Genomic DNA, 24,159 nt, shown 5'->3' on the forward strand with positions numbered 1-24,159 from the left:
GTCGGGAGATCGAGACCATCCTGGCTAACACGGTGAAACCCCGTCTCTACTAAAAAAATACAAAAAACTAGCCGGGCGAGGTGGCGGGCGCCTGTAGTCCCAGCTACTCGGGAGGCTGAGGCAGGAGAATGGCGTGAACCCGGGAGGCGGAGCTTGCAGTGAGCTGAGATCCGGCCACTGCACTCCAGCCTGGGCGACAGAGCGAGACTCTGTCTCAAAAAAAAAAAAAAAAAAAAAAAAAAAAAACGTTGGCCAGGCGCGGTAGCTGGTTGCTCCCATTTGTAATCCCTGCAGTTTGAGAGGCCAAGACAGGCACATTGCTTCAACTCAGGAGTTCGAGACCAGCCTAGACAACATGGTGAGACCCCATCTCTACTAAAAATACAAAAAAGGGGCCAGGGGCGGTGGCTCATACCTGTAATCCCAGCACTCTGGGAGGCCGAGGCAGGCGGATCACCTGATGTCAGGAGTTCAAGACCAGCCTGGCCATGGTGAAAACCCATCTCTACTAAAAATACAAAAAATTAGCTGGGCGTGGTGGTGCGCGCCTATAATGCCAGCTACTCAGAAGGCTGAGGCAGGAGAATCACTTGAACCCGGGAGGCGGAGGTTGCAGTGAGCCGAGATCATGCCATTGCGCTCCAGCCTGGGCAACGAAAGTGAAAATCCGTCAGAAACAACAAAACCAAAACAAACAAACAAAAGGCTGTGCACAGTGGCTCACACCTGTAATCCCAGAAATTTGGGAGGCTAAGGCAGGTGGATCACCTGAGGTCAGGAGTTCTAGACCAGCCTGGCCAACATGAGGAAACCCCCGTCTCTCCAAAAAATACAAAATCAGCCGGGTGTGGGGGCGCATGCCTGCAATTCTAGCTACTCCGGAGGCTGAGGCAAGAGAATCGCTTAGAACCCGGGAGGCGCAAGTTGCAGAGAGCTGAGATCACACCATTGCACTCCAGCCTGGGTGACAGAGTGAGACTCACAAAACAAAACAAAAATGTAGGGCGTAGCTACTCAGGAGACTGAGGTGAGAGGATAGCTTGAGCCCGGAGGATGCAGGCTGCAGTGAGCCAAGACTGTGCCACTATGCACTCCAGCCTGGATGACAGAGACCCTGTCTCCAAAAAAAAATTGTGAATGGTGGCTGGGCACGGTGGCTCACGCCTGTAATCCCAGCACTCTGGGAGGCCGAGGCAGGCAGATCACGAGGTCAGGAGCTCGAGACCATCCCGACTAACACGGTAAAAGCCCGACTTCTCTACTCAAAATACAAAAAATTAGCTGGGCATGGTGGCAGGCACTTGTAGTTCCAGCACTCGGGAGGCTGACGCAGGAGAATGGCGTGAACCCGGGAGGCGGAGCTTGCAGTGAGCCAAGATCGCACCACTGCATTCCAGCCTGGGCAACAGAGCGAGACTCCACCTCCCAAAAAAAAAAAGTCAGACACAGTAGCTCACGACTGTAATCCCAGCACTTTGGGAGGCCAAGGCGGGCAGATCACGAGGTCAGGAGATGGAGACCACCCTAGCTAACACGGTGAAACGCCATCTCTACTAAAAATACAAAAAATTAGCTGGGTGTGGTGGCGGGCGCCTGTACTCCCAGCTACTCGGGAGGCTGAGGTGGGAGAATGGCGTGAACCTGGGAGGCGGAGCTTGCAGTGAACCGAGATCACGCCACTGCACTCCAGCCTGGGTGACAGAGCGAGACTCTGTCTCAAAAAAAAAAAAAGTGTGAATGTCATGAATTAGTAATAACTATTTAATATATTAATATTTATATTTAATAATCTGTAATCATAGACTAAAAGCCAAGCAGGCTGCATCATTTGCCCCACAGTCTCCTAGCACATGAACTCAGCAGGCAGGAGGATGGGTGTCATCCACCTTGCTTACCGCTGACCTCCAGCACCTAGACTAGGGACCTCCAGTCCCTAGCACTCAACACAAGTAACTGCTCAATAACCAGAAACATCAAGTGCTTACCAGAAAAACCCCATGATGAGTGAGAGGGAGGAGTACACATGCCAAATTTAAGAACCTCTGCCTCAGGAACTCAGGGGCCATCCTGCCTGAAACATCGATAGGGGATATTTTCAAGTCATCTCAACCACTGGTTTACTCACTTCAGGTGGACCCACCACTGGCACCTTCTAGTACCACAGCTCAGCACTTCCCATTTTCCACACACAAACATAATGTGCCAAAATGTGCCAGTCCTTCTCCTAAAACCCTGCTCACAACATGGGGGACATGGGGATGTGGAGGCATAGAATGAATGAAATGAAAGATGTCAGATAAAGCAAATTCCAAAGAGAAGTGGGGAATTTTCTAGGCTCCAAGAACAGAGAGCAAAACTAGAAAACATGATACTTACCTAGGTCACTGGAGTTCACTCTAGGATACATTGTTTTGGAAAGAAATGCCCTTCACCATTCCCGAGATTAAAGCAAATTCACTAATCTGTGTTCTTACTACACACGGGCCTGGCTTTCTCAAGTCTGGGACCCTGCTGGGACTCCATTTCCAACATCCTATTGGGAGGAGACCTCACACCCATCCTCCTGGCGATACCCAACACCCCCAAATCTGGTCTAGAGCCACCCTTGCATTCCAGGTTTGCACATCCAACTGCTTCAATGACAGCATCCATGAGGATATCCTACAAGCTCCACATGGTCAAGGAGCTAAAGAGACCCCATTTTCTCTAAAACCTGTCAAAACAGGTTGATAACAGCACTACTGAGTGTTCCAAGTCCCCATCAAATGCCCAACTTACCACAGGGGACAGTGGCTACCAGGCTGGATAACCCAGCTGCAGAACATTCCCAACACTGCAGAAAGTCCTCCTGGACGGCACTGCTTTGGAAATTGGGTAGTAGTACACTGTAAAATAAATAAGGTCCAAACCAGACCTCGGAAGATGGAGGGAATGGGGTTTGGGGGATGTCTGGAAGAAGAATCAAATGAACTGAATGAGGCAACAGTGAGTCACAGAACCCAGGAGCTCAGGGTGCCACACAACAGGAGTGTAGATCTTATCCTATACGCAATGCAGTTTCAGGGTAGCATAATCATGTTGCAGTCATCTATTCTATTTTGATCGTGTACTTTTCAACTGGCTTACTAGTAGCACTGTGCGTGGAGTTTAATCACTTCTACCATTTTCTCTGGACTGGGTTTTTTTTTCCCCCTCACAGGTATTCAGAGCCAATTTCCTACTGAATGAGATCATATGTCATTTTACAAAGTCAAAGAAAAGATGTAAAAGTAAAATCCTTCAGGGCACACCTGTTAAATCAATCACCACCTTTCTAGCACAGGGGTATTAGGATCTTTGTGCAACAATCTCCACCACTGGAGACATTAGGATCTCTGAAACCCCTGCCTCACTCACTGTCATGTCTGCAGTATATACAGCACACACATGGGAAACTCCTCCGTTCACCATCAAATGCACATGCAGAACGCAGAATGGTGTCTGATTACCGAGTACATCCAGCACATACATTGGACATGGATGTTGACTGAGTCCCATTTGGTGTGTCTGAGGCAGGCAGGAAATTCCCTTGGAAACAGAATCCTTAAGGGGATGGGGGGGTGGGGAAGCACCCATGAGCTAAAACTCAATTCTACCCTACAGTAAGCAGCACTTCAAGGGCCAGGCATGGTGACTCACGCCTGTAATCCCAGCATGTTGGGAGGACCAGGCATGTGAATCAGTTGAGATCAGAAGTTAAAGACCAGCCTGAAAACATGGTGAAGCCTCATCTCTACTAAAAATACCCCCCCCCCCCCGCAAAAAAAAACCCAGTTGGGCGTGGTAGCAGGCGCCTGTAGTCCCAGCTACTTGGGAGGCTGAGGCATGAGAATCACTTGAACCCGGGAGGTGGAGGCTGCAGTCAGCTGAAATCACACCACTGCACTCTAGCCTGGGTGACTCTGTCTCAAAAAAAAAGCATCTCAAGACTGAGCAGCTCACCATAATCCTGAAAGATCACCCAGTTCACACCACAATTTTAACGAGCCTGGGGCACCTGGACTAAAGACACCCTCCATTTTACTGACTTCTCCCCAATCCTCCCACTTCCGTACTCACAGACTTGCGCTGAGTAGCAAAAGAAAAAATGGAAGTGAAGGCCGGGCGTGGTGGCTTACACCTGTAATCCCAGCACTTTGGGAGGCCGAGGCAGGTGGATCCCCAGAGGTCAGGAGTTAAGAGACCAGCCTGGCTAACATAGTAAAACCCTGTCTCTAATAAAAAATAGAGAAAAATCAGCCAGGCATGGTGGCGCATGCCTTTAATCCCAGCAACTCAGGAGGCCGAGGCAGGAGAATCACTTGAACCTGGGAGACGGAGGTTGCAGTGAGCTGAGACGACACCATTCCATTCCAGCCTGGGCAATAAGAACCAAACTCCATCTCGAAACAAAAAGAGAGGAAAAAGAAAAAATGGAAGTGAAACTAAATCAAGGCAACTTGGTTCTCTAGCGGAAACTTTTTCAAGATGAAGTTAAATTCCACTCTTGTGAATGTCTTCATGAGAAACTCCTCAGGAGGGGAGCACTGTTTTTACTGACCAGATGTCTGGGTGAAAAGGAGACCTGTTCAGTCAGCGTTCTGCATCCCTCTTCTGACCATCCCCTCACCCTGCTGAGCATCTCCAAGGGACAGGTAGTTGCTTTCAGACCCGTTCAGGTCTCTGTCTAAACCTCTGCTGTCCTCACTGAAGAACCAGACTGAACGCTAGCCCCCTTCCTATGCTCCCAGTTGGAAGGTCTCTTCCCTCTCACGCTGCCTTGCCTGGACGTCTTGGAGAGCACTTCTGAGCTGTACCCTGTGCTCATTGCACATCATCCAAACCATCTGAGTTCATTGAGAACAAAGCTGAATATGGTGGATTCCCACAGCTTGTGCCACAGCAGTCAGGAGCTAGCAGGCTCTGGAAACAAGTGCTCCCAACTACTTACCAGCTCTGTGACCCTGCAACCCTGCCCAAGCGACAGCTCTCCAAGCATCAGCTTCCTCATTTGCAAAACGGGATGATACTAGTGCCCAGTGTATATGGTTGTTTTCTGAGGACTTAAGGAATGCATAGAGTCTTAGAAATATTCGCTAAGACAGAACAATCAGCACCAGTGACCTCAAGCTCAGGGTCTGGGGAGAGCAATGTGGCAGTGAAGTGACCAGGTCTGCAGCTCCCTACATCACCATGGTTGACACAGAAACTGGACTGATGGATGTTTGGCTCCACCACTTCAGAATAGGCATGCAGTAAGTAACAGAAAAAAATTAAGGAAGATGTCAAGCATTCAGTCAGAAAATGTAGTTTTATACTTTACAGGGAAGCCTATTCATAGACAGCTATTTGCTACAAACCCTGAACTTTTCAGAGTCAACAAAGATAAGGACTGCTTTAAGGTGAACAATGGGAGTGGGGGGGCAGCAGCGGATGGTGGTGGTGGTGTTCAGAAGGTCAGGGGAAAGAGACACAGGCCAGAAAGGGTAACCAGCTCTCACGAGTGCAAAGGACATCAGTTACCAGAGCAGACAGGCCCAAAGACTGAAGATAGGCAAGCTGCAGGCAGCATGCTATGAAACTCAAAAGGGCCCAATAGAGAGACTGCTCCAACACTGGAAATTTAAAACTGCATTCCTGGGATTACAGATAGGTGAGCTATTATTTTGAAATAGACGAACATGAAGGTGGTATTATTTCCAGGCAGCTAATCTGTCAGCTCAATGGTTTCCTACTGTCAAAAGGAAAACAAATGAAAAGTCTCATATACACACAACTCTAATACTTGGCAGCTTTTTATAACTGAAAAGTGCTTCAGAGCCAAGTAATTTTTAATGAAGATTACAAATGAAAACAACCTACACAGAGATAGCACCACCTTTCACAGAACTCTTTCACATACATGATCTTATTTCTCTTAATTACAGAATAGAAAGAGGAAATTGCTTAAGTTACAAAAATCAGGCCTGTACAGTAAGACTGCAATCCAACTGAGCAGAGAAATGGGATTAATAATAGCCAAGACCAATGGTAAATGAATGAGAGAAAACATCCATTGGCACATACAAGTTTAATCTTCAAACTATAGAAATTATTTAGGGAGGGGTGAAAGAGTCTGTAATAGGTGCTATTCTTAGAAGTAATAAGAGTTCTTTTCCATCCTCTGACTCAACTCTGCCCCAATTACAGAAATATGAATTATTCAAGTTTATGGTATTGTATTTCCTATTCCTTCCACCAGACAGGGATGTGAGGAAAAAGAGAGAGGCACTGTGTACACTGCTTGCTGTAGCATGCCGATATCCGTAAACATAAGCATGTCATGGTGAAGAATGGTACTTTCCCACAGGCTTTCTGCCTCAATCTGCAGGTTCAAGTGCATACATAAGCAAATGTCCCACAGCAGAGGGCACACATTAAGCCACGTAAGGGACTACAGCATAAATCTCGTAAGCCTACCCACATCCAACACCACCACATAAATAATCAGGCTGGCTAGAAACCATTCAGTTACCTTCTGCAGCAAAGGCTCCATAACAGCAGCAAATCATGGAGACAGTTTATAAACAGCAGCAGCTTCAGTGAAGAGCCCTAGTACCAAGACCCTCATCTGTGGCCTCTGCAACAGACCCAATTCTGGTACATTCTCAAATTCCTTATCCCCAGGAAAGAGCACAAGCTGACAAAGTTGGGGGCACAGGAGCCCTGGGAAGGTTCACACCACTGTTGACATGTTACCTGACAACTCTGTGAAACCTCTGGAGGATTTTTACAAGGACAAACTAAAATGGGTGATCCACCCTGTTTCCAAGTTGTAAATGTCTACAAAAGAAAGATAATGTGAAAACCAGCCTGGCACAGTGGCTCACCCGTGTAATCCCAGCACTCTGGGAAGCAAAGAAGGCAGGAGGCTCGCTCAAGTCCAGGAATTCAAGACCAGCCTGGGCAACATAGGGTGACCTTGTCTCTACAAAAAAAAAAAAAAAAAAGGCTGGGAGCAGTGCCTCACACCCGTAATCTCAGCACTCTGGGAGGCCACAGTGGGCAGATCACTTGAGCCCAGGAGTTGGAGCCTGGGCAACATGGCGAAACCCCGTCTCCACAAAAATACAAAAAATTAGCTGGGCATGGTGGCTCACACCTGTAGTCCCAGCTACCTGGAAGGCTGATGCTGCAGTGAGCAACTGCACTCCAGCGTGGATGACAGAGTAACACCTTGTCTCAAAAAGTAAAACTAAGCTAGGCATGGTGACACACATCTGTAGTCACAGCTACTCAGGAGGCTGAGGTGGGAGGATCACTTAAGCCTGGGAGGTCAAAGCTGCAGTGAGCCAAGATCAAGCCACTGCACTCCAGCCTGGGCAACAGAGCAAGACCCTGTCTTAAAAAATAAAAATGAAAAGTATTCAAAACCATCAAGAGGCAGGGTGAGGTGGCTCATGCCTGTAATCCCAGCACTTTGAGAGGCCTAGGCAGATGAACTGCTTAAGCCCAGGATTCCAGACCAGCCTGCCTGAGCAACATGGCAAAACCCTGTCTCTACAAAAAAATACCAAAATTAGCTGGGTGTGGTGGCCCACGCCTGTAGCTCCAGCTACTCAGGAGGCTGAGGTGGGAGGATTACCTGAGTATGGGGAGGCTGAGACTAGTTAGCCGTGATCATGCCACTCCACTCCAGCCTGGGCAACAAAGTGAGACTATCTCCAAAACAAACAAAGAAACCCAAAAAAGCCATCAATAGCCTTTTAACCAACATTGTAATAAATTTTTCTTCCTCAGAGTAAAATCAGGAAATTAATTCTGGTACCTGGTCTTTAGAGTTCAATGTTTATGCCTATGTGCATTTTTGTGGAGAGAGGATCCAAAGCATTTGTAGCATACTCAAGGAGACCTCCAGCCTCCTCTTAAGGAGTGATGATCTAGAGAGAAGCAGGGCCAGGCCCATTCTCAGCCACTAGACTCAATTATTTTGAGCCTCCTAAAGGACCGAATATTTCCAACAGTAAGAACTGTAGGAAAACAATTATTACAGTAGAACTTAACACTTGTTTTTGATTATGGAAATCTGAGAAGGCTTTTTGTAAAGCTTAAGGAATGCCAAGCAGCAGACTACAAGAACCTGAGTGCGGAAACAGCTTAGTAAATAGCAAAATTACAACTGTAGCTTTTGCAGGCATGGAAGATAGATGACTCCAGTCTCCTGAAGTAACAAGTTACTCATAAAAATATACCATATAAATTATATAAGTTACCATATAAATAACAAGTTGTTATTTATATAACTTGTTATTTATATGGGAGAGAGACCTAATATGCAAATACAATTTCAATCTTGTAAGCATTTATTGAAACTTTATATCTACCTGGTCTCTTATCCAAGATTTTCCTGAACACTTCCTCAACTGTCTAAGCTGGTCTCACTCCTGTGCTCCCCTTCAGGGCTGTTTTCCCGCCAAACTGCATCCTTCAGCCTACCCAAGTGACTCCTGAGACTTGGCATGACTTCTCCCAGAGCTCCTTCTATGCCTGACACGGGTAAGATAAACAGTGTATTTCATCTTCTATGAAAATATTTGGGATACATACATCCTTAACTATCTTCAGTCTACCCTTTGTGAGTAACTCAGTTCTGAACTATTTTCCACTAATTCTGGTTTACAAACTAGTATGCCAACCAAAATTTCTTGCTTCAAGTTCGGGAGTACATTTTACTTTCAGTATAGGACTGTGGACCAGGCATGGTGGCTCATGCCTGTAATCTCAACACTTTGGGAGGCCAAGGCGGATGGATCACCTGAGGTCAGAAGTTTGAGACCAGCCTGGCCAACGGGGTGAAACCCTGCCTCTACTAAAAATACAAAAACTAGCCGGGCATGGTGGCACATGCTTGTAATCCCAGCTACTCGGGACGCTGAGACAGGAGAATCGCTTGACCCAGGAGGTGGAGGAAGGGAGAGGGAAAGGGAGGGGAGGGGAGGGGAGGGGAGGGGAGGGGAGGGGAGGGGAGGGAGGCAGAAAAGATAGACTCTGTCCCATAGCATCCCATCTAGCATGCCTCATATCAACAAGCAAGATGCTGCTGGAGCAACTACTTGGGTTAATGGAGTGGAGGGCAGAGACCAGCTACAGGCGCCATGCTTGAGGCAAGCCAGTTAAGCATTCCCATTCTGCACATGGTCAGAGATGGGCAATGACCCAACCTAGAATCCACTGCCATCAGAGAGCACTACTGGGGAAGACTCACTCTTGACCTTGAGGTCAGAACATTAGTGATAGAGAACAAGTTCTGAAGTCATTGTGAAGCCCCTAGATTCAACTGCTTCTAAGCCTCCTGTTGCATCAGGCAACAAATCCCCTTTTGCTTCAGCTAACTTTGTTATTTATACCAAAGAGAGACCTAACTAATACAACCATTTCCTAACAGTCAACTGAATAAAGTTAGGAGAACAACATCTGAGAATAATTGATAAGTAGCTTACCACACATGCACACAAATGACACTCTACATACTTCTTGTTTCACCTGTGGCAAACTACTAGACCTTCACCACTCCATGCTTCTTCAACTTCCCTCACATCACCCCCTATAAAGTTCCTAAAATACAGTGGGTACAGGGAAGAAAAGAAACTACAGATCCACGCATTTCACCTGCTACTAGAAAGCGTATCCAGAACAGTCATCATTGGGCAAATGAAGAAACTGATTGCAAAATGGCGCGCGCGCGCACACACACACACACACACACAAATCAAGGTACTCACAATTGCCATCAAGTAGCATGGAAATCAATGTAATTCACACTCCTCTGACATGACCCCCCCCCGAAAGAAACACATTTTATCATGTACACAACACCTAAGATCAAAGCAAAGATTTTATGAAATATCTTTGAAAATTGGGACACCCTCTGACATTTCCCTTTTCTCCCCTATACACCAACTGCAACCCACTAGATTTGTTTCATGACCCATAGGTTTAAAAACACACAACGAAGGCTGGGCGCGGTGGCTCACGCCTGTAATCCCAGCACTTTGGGAGGCCAAGGCGGGCAGATCACAAGGTCAGGAGATTGAGACTATCCTGGCTAACACAGCGAAACCCCGTCTCTACTAAAAAATACAAAACAAAGGCCAGGCAGGGTGGCTCACGCCTGTAATCCCGGCACTTTGGGAGGCTGAGGTGGGTGGAGACCATCTTGGCTAACACGGTGAAACCCCATCTCTACTAAAAATAAAAAAATTAGCTGGGCGTGGTGGCAGGCGCCTGTAGTCCCAGCTACTTTGGAGGCTGAGGCAGGAGAATGGCGTGAATCCGGGAGGCGGAGCTTGCAGTGAGCGGAGATCGCGCCACTGTACTCCAGCCTGGGCAACAGAGTGAGACTCCATCTCAAAAACAAAACAAAACAACAACAACAACAATAAAAATTAGCCAGGCGTGGTGGTGGGTGCCTGTAGTCTCCGCTACTTGGGAGGCTGAGGCAGGAGAATGGCGTGGACCACGGAGGCAGAGCTCGCAGTGAGCTGAAATCGCACCACTGCACTCCAGCCTGGGCAATGGAGTGGTCTCAAAAACAAACAAACAAACATACACACAAAGAATTATTTTCTTCCAATTAATTGGGAGGCTAAGGCAGGAGGATCACTTCAACCCAGAAGTTCAAGTCCAGCCTGAGCAACACAGCAAGACCCCATCTCTTAAAAAAAAAAAAAAAAAAAAAAAAAAAAAAAGAACCGCTTTCTCTTAAAATCCAGATTCTGGTCAATTTTCTCTGGAACCCAAACCTATCTGCCCTACTTTATATACGAAAAACTGAGGCTAGAGTGGATAGGCAACGGGTCCAAGGACACAGACAGATGTTCCCTGCTGACTGCCCCAGCAGCCCAGTATGGCCCAGACTGGCACCCACCACTGGGCTGGCAGGTTCCACCTCCATGTAGTTTTTTTGTTTCAACTCTCATGATAATGATCTGCTCCCACAAAATGTATGTTTCCTCGAACAGTACGTAAAATTTTCAAGTATGAAGTCCCCAAATTTTTCTCACCCTCTTCCCTTTTCTTTACACAAAACAAAACCTCAAAGGCTAATTCACCCATAGACGTGTATATGTTACTGCCTGAGAAAGAACAACTGGTGACATTAGCAACACACAAGGACATGAGAATTACTAATTCACGTTTCTGAAAATTGTGTAATACCAAGCCCAACACCACTCCCCTGGTGCTGGTTGACAGTGTACCAGTGTCTCTTGACATAAGAGCAGCTAGGAACAAATAAAGAGTTTCAGCCTTGAGTGGGGACCAAGACAAGGAAAGGAAGGTGACCACACTAAGTAGGAAGGGCCTGGACAGCATTTCTCACACTTTTTCAGGCAGAGAGCAAAACCAGCACTCCTTAGCCTCCATCTTTCTCGAGAGTCCCAGGCATCTTTATACAATTAGACATGAGGCCCAGGTCAGAACCCACATGGTCCCACTTTTGTCATTGTGCAGGCACACTGATCCCATTTTACAGAAGAGAAAACTGTGGCTTACACGGAGATGATGTTAACTCCCCTGAGGTCAAGGCCAGAAGGGGGCGGGGCTGGGAGTGCACCCGACAGCGAACTCCATGGTGTTCTCTCTCCTTTCCCGCTCTGGTACACAGCTCCACCCAAACCCAATCAACGCTGTCTGCCACAGCCCAAGGTCCCAGAAACTTCCAGCTGGGCAGAACAGGCTAACACATGCCTGGGGCAGCGGGGGTGGGGAGGCGGAGGAGGGAGGGCGGGAAGGAATCACACAACAGTTTACACCTAGGATAAATGAAAAATAGAACAAATGTCAAATTTATTCACATTCTCTTAATTTGAAGTTAATGCTTAGATTATGTGACCAACTTCTAAAGAAATCTTTCAATTGCATTTTACACAAACAAAAGGCAACAACTTTTGTGGAACTGGATCCCAATGACTCCTAGTAAGTAACTGGAATTAACTACTTCTTCTGGCCAAAAGGCCCAAAGTCAATGAGCAGTAGCCAGGCTCCCAGTCAGGACCTCCACACATCCAGCTGCCAGGATTACTCTACCAAACTTTTCAGGGAGACCTCACATCTTCCTGGGGACCAGAATTCTTTCACCAAGCCCACATGCCAATATAATTAGAATCAGGGCCAATGGAGGCCAGAAAGATAAAAATGTTCCTGTGTTCTGGAAAAACTTTGGCCCCCCAGTGCCTTCTGGCTCTCTGACCATGTCTTTGTGTTCAGATAACCAGGTTTTCATAAGATAGGTAAGTTACGTTTTAGGCTTGAGGATACACTGAGCCAGCTTCCCCTGCTGGATCATTTCCCCAAACTCTGCAGCAAACATCCCAGGGTGGATGCCCCCAAAGCTGCTGCACCTCCACTAATCCCATTATCACTGTTCTTAATCTCATTAAAAGATAAAAACAAACACAATCCCGCTTTCAAGCACCTCTTCCACTGGTCTCCACTCAGAGCTCACTTGGAAGAGGTGGCACCTCTAGAAGGCACCTGGTAGGCCGTAGTATCACCCAGTACCATGCCCTGGATCAGCTGGTGCACCTCCTGGCTGTCAGCAGCTCTACTCTGACCCCTGGCTTCCTCTTCCCACTTCTATTCTTCACCTTGGGCAAGGACAGCAGTAGCTAACCTTGAGAGGGCACAGCACTGCTGCCAAGACCTGTGCTGTGTGCCCTCTGAGGCACTGTCTCACTTTACTCTCATCTGAAAGATGGGCCAGTGAAGCTCTGGGAAGGCTGAGTGACAGACTGAATGTCACACAGCAGGTAACAGGGCCAAGTGTCTAACCGAGGCCTGAATGTGCCGTACTGGTGTTATCAGTTTTTGGAGCAAGGCAGCAAAAATGAGATAGGACTGGAAGCCAAGAGGCTAATCAAGCCTCCAAGGTCACCCTCCCTAGAGCATTCCAGTAAGACTGGACTGGGCTCATACTGCTGGGTCAGGAGACTTGATTTCAGGAAACAAAGTCCAACTCTGGGCAGGAGAGGGTAGAAAAGTCAAAGAGCAAGAGTTTAGAGACACTTCTCACCACATTAAAAAAGACACATTTTGTTTTCATACATCATAATTTATGGGAAAAAACAATGTTTAAAATCTCACCCCTATAAACTCTGATAAACTCTGTCAAGCTCTGATTGGAGAAATGGAAATACATGCAACCTTTCCAGAAAATAAGTTAAATCAAGTTTTCAAAAATATACACTCCCCAATTCAAAGATAAAACAGAGAAAAAAAAACAGACGCGGCGGCAATCCCAGCACTTTGGGAGGCTGAGGCGGGTGGATCACCTGAGGTCGGGAGTTCCGGACCAGCCTAACCAACACGGAGAAACCCTGTCTCTACTAAAAATACAAAATCAGCTGGGCGTGCAGGTGCATGTCTATAATCCTAGCTACTAGGGAGGCTGAGGTAGGAGAATTACTTGAACGCGGGAGGTGGAGGCTGCAGTAAGCCGAGATCGCGCCACTGCACCCCAGCCTGGGCAACAGAGCAAGACCTTGTTTCAAAAAAAAAAAAAAAAAAAAAGAAAACTTGGAAATCATATCCAAATGTCCAAAAATAGCAGAATTAAATTATGCTATTCATATGATAGCTAAGCACCCAGTTAAAATGGAACATTTTGGAAATGTTCACAATGTAGTATTAAAAAAAAAAAAAAAAAAGCCGGGCGCCGTGGCTCACGCCTGTGATCTCAACACTTTGGGAGGCCGAGGTGGGCGGATCACGAGGTCAGGAGATCCAGACCATCCTGGCTAACATGGTGTAACCCCATCTCTACTAAAAATACAGAAAAGAAGCCAGGCGTGGTGGTGGGCGCCTGTAGTCCAGCTATTTGGGAGGCTGAGGCAGGAGAATGGCATGAACCTGGGAGGCGGAGCTTGCAGTGAGCCAAGATCACCCCACTGCACTCCAGCCTGGGCAACAAAGCAACACTCCATCTTTAAAAAAAAAAAAAAAAAAAAGGCTGGGCGCTGTGGCTCATGCCTGTTATCCTAATCCCAGCACTTTGGGAGGCCCAGATAGGCAGATCACTTGAGGCCAGGAGTTCGAGACCAGTGTGGCCAACACAGCAAAACCCCGTCTCTACTAAAACTACAAGAAATTATCCAGGTGTGGTGGAATGGGGAGCCTGCAGTCCTAGCTACTTGGGAGGCTGAGGCATGAGAATGGCTTGAACCAGGGAGGCAGAGGTTGCAGTGAGCCAATCTCTGCACGGGTGATAGAGTGAAGACTCCAGCATGGATGACAGAGCAAAAGTCTGTCTCTAAATAAATAAATAAAAATTAAAAACAAAGAACTTCACTACAACCCAGTTGTGTTACTCAGATACAGACAAATAAGTGGAAGGAAAGAAAATGGGATTAAGAGATCATTTTCAACCATCATTTTAACATCCTATATTTTCCAAATTCCTTAAAATGACCACGCGCTATTTTGTTTAAAGAAAAAAAAGGCTTACAATCTCGTTTTCAAATGATGTGGACCAACCAATGTTGTTCCTCTTCAGGACAAGGACAACACCAGTACAGACGGCTGCTCTGCCCTCACCCTGACTCAGAACTCTCTTCCTCTACTTCTTCAGAGTGGACTACATCCCATGAATTACATTAAGACATGTGGACATGGTTTAATTGAGGTTGGTAGCTTGTTTAGACTGAAAACAAACTGCTTTAAAACATCACCCTTTACAATAATGGAAGTGCAAGTTTGGGGTGCATCTTCTCTATGGAGTAGCATTTCAAACTGTTCTGTAACCAAGCACAATGTAAAAAAACCAAACGGTGACCAAACCATGAAGGCAGTATTACAACATGTCAACATGAGATACCCTTGCGGTTGCATTTCCTCATTCATTTAAACAGTTACTCAGTATCCCATTAAGCTTTTAACCCTTCTACTTAAGTACTAGAAAAATCAATGCCATTAAAAAGCTGCTGTGCATCCTCAAAAACTTGAACATAGATATATGACCCAGCAATTCCACTCCCAGATATCTGTCGCAGAGAAACTAAAATCTGTACACAAAAGGCCAGGCACGGTGGCTCACGCCCGTAATCCCAGCACTTTGGAAAGCCAGGTGGGTGGATCACACTTGAACTCCAGAGTTCAAGACCAGTCTGGCCAACATGGTGAAACACAGTCTCTAATAAAAATACAAAAATTGGCCGAGCGTGGTGGCAGGTGCCTGTAATCCCAACTACTCAGGAGAATGAGGCAGGGGAATTGCTTGAACCCAAAACCCAGAGGCGGAGGCTGCAGTGAGCTGAGATCATGCCACTGCACTCCAGCCCAGGGGACACAGCAAGACCCCGTCTCAAAAAAAAAAAAAAAAAATTGTACACAATTGTCAAAAAGTGAAAACAACCCAAATGTTAACCACTAATGAACGGGTAAACAAAATGTAGCATAGCCATATAACGGAATATCATTCAGTTATAAAAAGGAATGAAGTACTGACTCACGCTACACAGCAAGAACCTTTAAAAAACAGTACAGTGAGTGAAAGATGCCAGGCACAAAAGGTTACATATTGTAGGATTCCTGAAATATCCAGAACAGGCAGATCTGTAGAGGCAGAGAGTAGATGAGTGGTTTCCAGGGGCAAAAGTGGTGGGGGGTGGGCAGGAGGATGGAGAATGATAGGTAATGGATTTCTTTTGGGGGAATGGAAATGTCCTAAAATTCGTTGCAGTGATGGCTGCAAATCTCCGTAAATACATTTAAAAACCCATGATTGTATCATGTATAACATTTATCTCAAAACTATTACTTTTTTAAAAAATGTTTGGTAGGATTTTACAATATTATTATGCTCAAATTATACATAATTGATGTTCAATAAACGTGAAGGATGAACACGCTAATAATAAAGACTATGCATATTAAAGTCATTATACAAACATCTTTCAGTCTTTCCTTGTACATAGTAAGGGCTCAGGGACCAATTGTAGAGACGGATTGGTCAATCATGCACACACAAAAATCAAAATATTTAAAAATGTGTTCAATGTTTAAAAAAAAGGATCAGGTTTTCACTGACAACATGAGATTCACATTAAGAAATGCTACCCATGTGTGTTTATTACTCACTACTCCTGCCTCTTAAAAATACTTTTTGCAGGTCAGGGTTGAACCACAGCGCAAAGCCACTCACCGCACTTCAAACTGTTAAGTGGGAAATGTCCAGTAGTGCATGGAAACACACTGCACGCCAGGCTGCTCGGAATAATAGTAAGTTTACTGCAACTCCGAGGGACCTTGGCGTTATCTGAGTTAAAACTCACATTCCTTGTAAGTCACTACTGAACAATTATGTCCACGGCTAACAACATTTTTTTTTTTTTTTTTTTGAGACGGAGTCTCGCTCTGTTGCCCAGGCTGGAGTGCAGTGGCGCAATCTCCGCTCACTGCAAGCTCCGCCTCCCGGGTTCACGCCATTCTCCTGCCTCAGCCTCCTGAATAGCTGGGACTACAGGTGCCCGCCACCTCGCCCGGCTAATTTTTTTGTATTTTTAGTAGAGACGGGGTTTCATCATGTTCGCCAGGATGGTCTCGATCTCCTGACCTTGTGATCCGCCCGCCTCGGCCTCCCAAAGTGCTGGGATTACAGGCGTGAGCCACAGCGCCCGGCCGCTAACAACATTTTTAAAGCAGAATTATTTGCATTTGGCATTATAGCATGCAAGATTCTTGCTCAATTATTTCTCCAGTTTATTCATTGAGACTATTTAAGGAGCTCTTCTAGCCACAAGATACAACATAATAAAATAGGCAAAGTCAAGCAAACAAAACCCTGCCCTCATCCAACTTACATTCTGGTTTTGTCTTTTGTTTGTTTTGAGATGGTGTTCCGCTCTTGTTGACCAGGCTGGAGTGCAATGGCGTCATCTTGGCTCACCGCAACCTACGCCTCCCGGGTTCAAGCGATGCTCCTGCCTCAGCCTCCCAAGTAGCTGGGATTACAGGCATGCGCCACCACGCCCGGCTAATTTTGTATTTTTAATAGAGACGAGGTTTCTCCATGTTCATCAGTCTGGTCTTGAACTCTCAACCTCAGGTGATCCGCCCACCTCGGCCTCGCAAACTGCTGGGATTGCAGGCGTGAGCCAGCATGCCCAGCCCGTTCTGCTTTTTTTTTTTTTTAAGTTAACAAAGAAATTTTATCTTTCCAAACTAATCTCTTACGTATTAAATGTCAGCACCAGCAAGGAATTCCTCACAATTCTCACCTTGCAAATATACATTCTTTTCTAGACACCAAAAATCACAAAGATTTATGAAACATTAGAGCCGTCTCCAATGGCAAGCTTATCTTTCCTTTTTACAGATTCGCCAGGGACATAAAGACAAACATGGTCTACTCTACCAGTTTATTCAAAATCAGAAACCAAAACATTTTACATTCACAAAATAAGACGGACTACACGGTAAGTTTTCAGAATCAGATTTAACAGCCCAGGGTCTTCAAATCACTGAGGTGCCAAATGGTTTTTTGCTTTAAAAACAAAACAGGCAGGGCGCGGTGGCTCCGGCCTGTAATCCCAGTACTTTGGGAGGCCGAGGCGGGTGGATTGAGAGGTGAGGAGATGGATTGAGAGGTGAGGAGATGGAGACCATACTGGCCAACATGGTGAAATCTACTAAAAATACAAAAATTAGCTGGGTGTGGCGGCTCGTGCCTGTAATCCCAGTTACTTGGGAGGCTGAGGCAGGAGAGTTGCTTGAACCCGGGAGGTGGAGGTTGCAGTGAGCCGAGATCACGCCACTGCACTCTAGCCTGGCGACAGACAGCTAGACTGTCTCAAAAAAATTAATTAAAAACAAAACAAAATCCAACATCTCAAATCTGTAAATCTCAAGTGATTCAATAACCTGAATTGTGAAACAAGAAAATATTGTTACCCCCACCTCCTAAAGCAAAAATGCAATTTAGTACAAAGATCACAACAACTGGCTCAAAAATGCAACTTCTGGAAACAAAGTCTAAATTCCTTTAAACAATTCAATAATTTAGTGGAAATTTTACTAAGTGGCCAATGATTCTCTTGTTATTCTTAGCTAAAAATGTTCCCTCGCTGTCCTCCAGACTAGTGAAGCTACGCATATAGCACCCCAGAACAGCCAAACAATCCTTAAAACGCAGCAGCTACCTTCTTATCTTTCATCTGTAGGCACAAAGTTCCTTATCTTCAGCAATTCCACTGGGCTGACTGCTAGCAAGATACACTGAGGTGGGCTCGCCTCCTTCCAGTAAAGACCAACTAAAGCCATTCTGAGACCAGCTTACTCCAGTCTGAGCCTTTAAGATACTGTGTTTCCTATCAAAGTTATTCCTATGGTGGATAACAGAGCAGCAATACATTTTTTTCAGGTTAGGCTTTGCCTTCTCCATTTGATCAATCGAGACCCTGATCAATCGAGACCCTGAGTGGTTTATCTTTCCCTGGTTGAAGTTTTTGGGGGGAAGCGGTTGGTTATCTACAAGTGAAAAGATAATCCCCACCCAAATTAAACCGAAATAAATGTTTTATAAAACTACTGACGGCCGGAAACGGTGGCTCACGCCTGTAATCCCAACACTTTGGGAAGCCGAGGAGGACGGAATACCTGAGGTCAGGAGTTTGAGACCAGCCTGGCCAACATGGTGAAACTGCCATCTCTACTAAAAATACAAAAATTAGCTGGGCGTGGTGGCGGGCCCTGTAGTCCCAGCTACTCGGGAGGCTGAGACAGGAGAATCGCTTGAACCCCGGAGGGGAAGTTGCAGTGAGCCGAAATCGCGCCACTGCACTACAGCCTGGGCGACAGAGCGAGACTCATCTCAAAAAAAAAAATATACGTATATATATAGGCAAGGTCATAAAACAGATTGTGCCATCAAGATCTTTCTTGAAATTAAAAACACATTCATAAATCCTTTTGAGTATCGCTTTCTTTACAACTTCCAAACGACTACAAATTTCAAGGAATTTGTAGGGAACTTGACAGCTCCATTCATAAAAAACTCCCGACCATTGTTACAGCCCCAAAGAGCCACTGTTTTAGAGGTAAACTGCGACCTGGTTTTTGGGACCACAGACTGGTAGAGCCCTGTCGAAGGTAAGCAGACATTCCAATTCTCGTGAAGCATACATTCCAAGGGGTCACTAGCATCCAACACATACGCAGAGAAATGAGCCCAATGACCAAGACCAGACACCCCACCAGACTGCACAAAAAGTAAACAAGTAAACAAGCAAATAAAAATCTTAAAAACCAAAGCGTAGTCTCGAGTAAAAGAGAGGTCAGCCACCCAGGAGAAGCACATGACTCATGCACCGGCCTGAACCAAAGTATTTACACCGTCCACTACACCAGCGTGGGGTTTCCCATCTTCAAGGAAGGCCAAGCCTTGGGGGCATCTCAGCCGGGTGAAGCCATGCTATTTCCGTTTGGGAAGAGGGGGATCATTTTATTTCGCTGAATCACAACTCCCCCACGTCCCCACCCCAAACCACCACCACCACCACCACCACCACCACCACCACCACCACACACACACACAACACTGCAAATAAAATAGGCCGTTGTAAGCGCCGGCGAAAACAAAGCGCCCAGCAAGGGGCTGCCAGGCTGGGAGTGGGTGCGTCAAGCGGGCCAAGCTCGCCCCCAAGGCACCGCTACCGCCCTCGGAGGCCTGTCCTCAGACCTGCGTGCAGCGGCAGCCACCTCCCTCCGGAGGGAACTTGCCCCTTTCTCCGCAGGGCTCCGGGGATCGCCAGGAAGGTGAGGAGATGGGGGCGGGGGCGCGCTGCCCCGACCCAGGCAGAAGGACCTGGGTGCCAGAGGAAGAGCGCGCCCGGCCAGGCCCACGTGAGCGCCGGGGCCGAGCCCGCCCAGAGGACCGCAGACCGGGACGGCGGAGCTCGCGGTCCCCGCGACAGGCCCGGACTTACCCGGGCCGGGCGCGCCGCGGACCCCGCGGCGGCCGCTTCCTCCTCCTCCTCCTCCTCCTCACTTGACAAAATGGCGGCGGCAGGAAGTGCCGGGCGCCTCGGCCCGCCCCCCGCCCGCCCCCGGCCGCCCGCCCCGCCGCGGCGCCCGCGCCCCCCGCCCGCGCCCCGCCGGCCAGCCCGAGCCCGGATCCGACGGCACCAACGGCAGGGCAGCCGCAAGCGACCCCGCCGCCCCGACACCAACGGCGCAGCCAGCCCCGGCCTGGCGCGAGCGGCGCGGGAGGCCCGCAGGCCCGAGCCCGCGTAGCCCCGGCCTCCCCGCCCCCGCGCCGCGCGAATGGCGTAGGTGGCGGCGCACCGGCCCCATTACGCAATGCAGGTTACGCGGGCCGCGCCGCGAGCCCCCGCCGGCTGCCCCGCGCCGTCTGCCACTCCGAAGGGCACCGGTCCTCACCTGAGACGCTAGGCCGCACGCCGCCCCCGCCGGCCGTCCGCCCGCTGCCGCCGCCCCCTCCCCGAGCTGCCTGCGCGGCGCCGGGGCCCGCCCGCCGCTCCGCCGAGGTCACAGGCCGCGCTCGCCCGCGGGCACCGCCGGCAGCCGCCGCCGCCGCTGCCGCCGCCACTGCTTCGGCTCCTCGGCTGCGGGAGAGCAGAACAAACAGCCCAGCCGCCGCCGCCGCCGCCGCCGCCGCCGCCAGCGCACTGACGTCACCGCGCACGCTGCGCGCGCGGCCCCGCACCGCCGCCGCCCGATGTGCGCGCCCTGCCCCCGCGCCCGGCGAGAACGAGCTCTGGAGAGACAGTGGCTGCAAGGTGAGTGGGGGACGCCGCGGACTGAGGGAGGAGACCCTACAGAGCGACGGAGCGGGCTGGGGGAAACGCGCGGACTGCAGGCTGGGCCTGCGGGGAAAGATCTGAAGGCTGAGAGAGACATCCAAAATACTAAGAAAGGTCTGAAGACAGACCCTCACAGGGAAGGAGGATAGTGAGGAGGGACCCTAAAAAGACTGATGGAGGAGACGAGGAGAGAGCCCTAAGGGAGGACCCCAGGTGAGGAGGCTGAGGCGAGAGAGCTGCAATGGGGGCGCTGGGGCTGGGGTGAAGTGGAGGAAAGGAGGTGAGGAGGCTGCGAGCGAGGCCGAGGCGGATCCTCCTTGGCTGCCCCTGGCCAGGGAGGTAGCACCTTTCTCCTCTTATGCCCTCCTCCTGCTGACCTTCCTCCAACCCACCTTTTTTTTTTTTTTTTTTTTTTTTAATTTCTCCTCTTACATCCCCCTGCTGACCTTCTTCCAACGCACCTTTAAAAAAAAAAAAAAAAAAAAAAAAAAAAAAGACATAGTCTTGCTCTGTCCCCCAGGCTGGAGTGCAGTGGTGCAATCATAGCTCACTGCTGGCCTCAAGCGATCCTCCTTCAGCCTCCCAGGTAGCTGGGACTACAGGTGTGCACCACCACACCCAGTTAACTATTTTTTGTAGAGATGGGATCTCACGATGTTGGCCAGGCTGGTCTCTGTCTCCTGGACTGAAGTGATCCTCCTGCTTCGGCCTCCCAAAGTGCTAGTATTACAGGCGTGAGCCACTGCGCCCAGCTCCTACCCATCCTTAAGACTCAACCCCAAGTCAGACCCGGCGCGGTGGCTCACGCCTGTAATCCCAGCACTTTTTGAGGCAGAGGCAGGCGGCTGGCTTGAGGCCAGAGGTTCAAGATAATCCTAGCCAACACAGTGAAACCTCGCCTCTACTAAAAATACAAAAATTAGCCCCATGTGGGCCGGGCGTGATGGGTCACTCCTATAATCCCAGCACTTTGGGAGGCCGAGGCAGGCAGATCACGAGGTCAGGAGATCCAGACCATCCTGGCTAACACGGTGAAACCCCGTCTCTACTAAAAATAGAAAAAATTAGCCGGGCGTGGTGGTGGGCGCCTGTAGTCCCAGCTTCTTGGGAGGCCGAGGCAGGAGAATGGCGTAAACCTGGGAGGCGGAGCTTGCAGTGAGCCGAGATCAGGCCCCTGCACTCCAGCCTGGGCGACAGAGGGAGGCTCCGTCTCAAAAAAAAAAAAAAAAAAAAGCCCGGTGTGGTGGCGCATGCCTGTAATCCCAGCTACTTGGGAGACTAAGGCAGGAGAATCACATCAACCCGAGAGGCGGAGGTTGCAGTGAGCCGAAATTGTGCCACTGCACTCTAGCCTGGGTGACAGAGCAAGACTCTATCTCGAAAAAAGAAAAAGACTCAACCCCAAGTCAGCTCCAGGACGTATGTGCCTACTCTACATGTGTGAGTCCGAGAGGAAAAAACATCACATGACCTCTTCGGGGGCTTCCAAAGCACCCCACCTGGCCACGGAAGAGCTTAGTAAACATGGGGTAGTTTTGAGATTCCTAAAAGGAGGAAGTTAGGCATATGTCTCTTGCAGCTTAAAATAATACTGTGAAATTTTCAAACCTGGAAACATAACCAGTTCTCCTTCCTTTTATACTTTTACATATATATATATATATATATATTTTTTTTTTTTTTTTTTTTTTTTGATACGGAGTCTTGCTCTGTTGCACAGGCTGGAGTGCTGTGGCACAGTCTTGGCTCACTGCAAGCTCTGATTCCCGGGTTCACACCATTCTCCTGCCTCAGCCTCCCAAGAAGCTGGGACTACAGGCACCCGCCGCCAAGCCCGGCTAATTTTTTGTATTTTTTAGTAGAGACGGGGTTTCACCATGTTAGCCAGGATGGTCTCGATCTCCTGACCTTGTGATCCACCCGCCTCGGCCTCCCAAAGTGCCGGGATTACAGGCATGAGCCACCGTGCCTGGCCTTATTTATTTATTTATTTTTTAAGACAAGATCTTGCTCTGTCACCCAGGCTGGAGTGCAGTGGCTGGATCATAGCTCACTGTTACCTCAAACTCTCAGTCTCAAGTGATCCTCCTACCTCAGCCTCTTTAGTGTCTGGGTCCACAGGTGTGCGCTACCATGCCCAGCTACTTTTGGTATTTTTGTAGAGAGGAGGTCTCACCATGTTGCCCAGGCTGGTCTTGAATTCCTGGGTTCAAGCGATCCATCTTCTCAGCCTCCCAAAGTGCCGGAACTATAGGTGTGAGCCACCACACCCAGCCCACTCTCTTAGCATTTTATATTCCCATCTTTAAAAATGGAAAGCAGGCTGGGCACGGTGGCTCACGCCTGTAATCCCAGCACTTTGGGAGGCCAAGGCAGGCAGATCACAAGGTCAGGAGATCGAGACTATCCTGGCTAACACGGTGAAACCCCGTCTCTACTAAAAATACAAAAAATTAGCTGGGCGTGGTGGCGGGCGACTGTAGTCCCAGCTACTCGGGAGGCTGAGGCAGGAGAACGGCAAGAACCCGGGAGGCGGAGGTTGCAGAGAGCCAAGATCGAGCCACTGCACTCCAGCGTTGGGGACAGAGCGAGGCTCCGTCTCAAAAAAAAAAAAATTTATCATTGTTGTTGACAATAAATGTTTTTGGAAGTAATTTGGAACTGCTGGTTTGCAAATCACATAATAAAACCCGTCACTTTACTGTAGAGTCACACTTAACTTTAGACAAAACCATATATCCAGGTTGATAACTAGATCTAACTAGATGGCTTTTGGCCATTGCTACAAATTAAATCCAACCTGGAGAAAATATTCAGGCTGTAAAGGCAGTTCCAAAAGCTGTCTCCAAAAATCGTTTGGGACAACAATGTCTCATTCTTTTTGTCTTCTGTGGTGCTTTGCCTAACTCCTCAAAGATAGCTCAAACTCAGAAAATGTTTATCTGGTTGAGTCACTTTAATAAAAATAGTCTTGTTACTTCATGGTTCACATGTTATTTATTTATTTATGAAACAGTCTCACTCTGTCGCCTGGGCTGGAGTGCAATGGCGTGATCTCGGCTCACTGCAACCTCCACCTCCCGGGTTCAAGAGATTCTCGTGCCTCAGTCTCCTGAGTAGCAGGAATTACTGGCATGTGCCACCACACCCGACTAATTGTTTTGTATTTTTAGTAGAGACGGGGTTTCGCAGTGTTGGCCAGGCTGGTCTCGAACTCCTGGCCTCAAGTGATCTGCCCACCTCGGCCTCTCAAAGTGCTGGGATTACAGGCTTGAGCCACGGTGCCCGGCTATTTATTTATTTATTAAGTTATAAAGACAAGATCTCACCCTGTCACCCATGCTGG

General features: G+C 48.3%; 1 protein-coding gene across 4 annotated transcripts in view; it reads right to left on the reverse strand.

The window, feature by feature from the left end:
* The window catches only part of BRD4 (bromodomain containing 4), a 99,844-nt gene extending 79,175 nt beyond the window's left edge, over positions 1-20,669 (reverse strand). For 2 of the 4 annotated variants that reach the window (XM_045379704.3, XM_045379706.3), the window contains exon 1: positions 20,431-20,669. The gene's annotated coding sequence lies outside the window, so the exon portion shown is untranslated. Of the gene's footprint in view, positions 1-19,976; positions 20,037-20,430 lie in introns of those variants that run through there. The other 2 variants (XM_074026195.1, XM_074026196.1) reach the window with 1 other exon arrangement.
* Positions 20,670-24,159: the final 3,490 nt, after the last annotated feature.

The sequence above is a fragment of the Macaca fascicularis genome, chromosome 19, assembly GCF_037993035.2.
Source record: "Macaca fascicularis isolate 582-1 chromosome 19, T2T-MFA8v1.1".
NCBI lineage: Eukaryota > Metazoa > Chordata > Mammalia > Primates > Cercopithecidae > Macaca > Macaca fascicularis.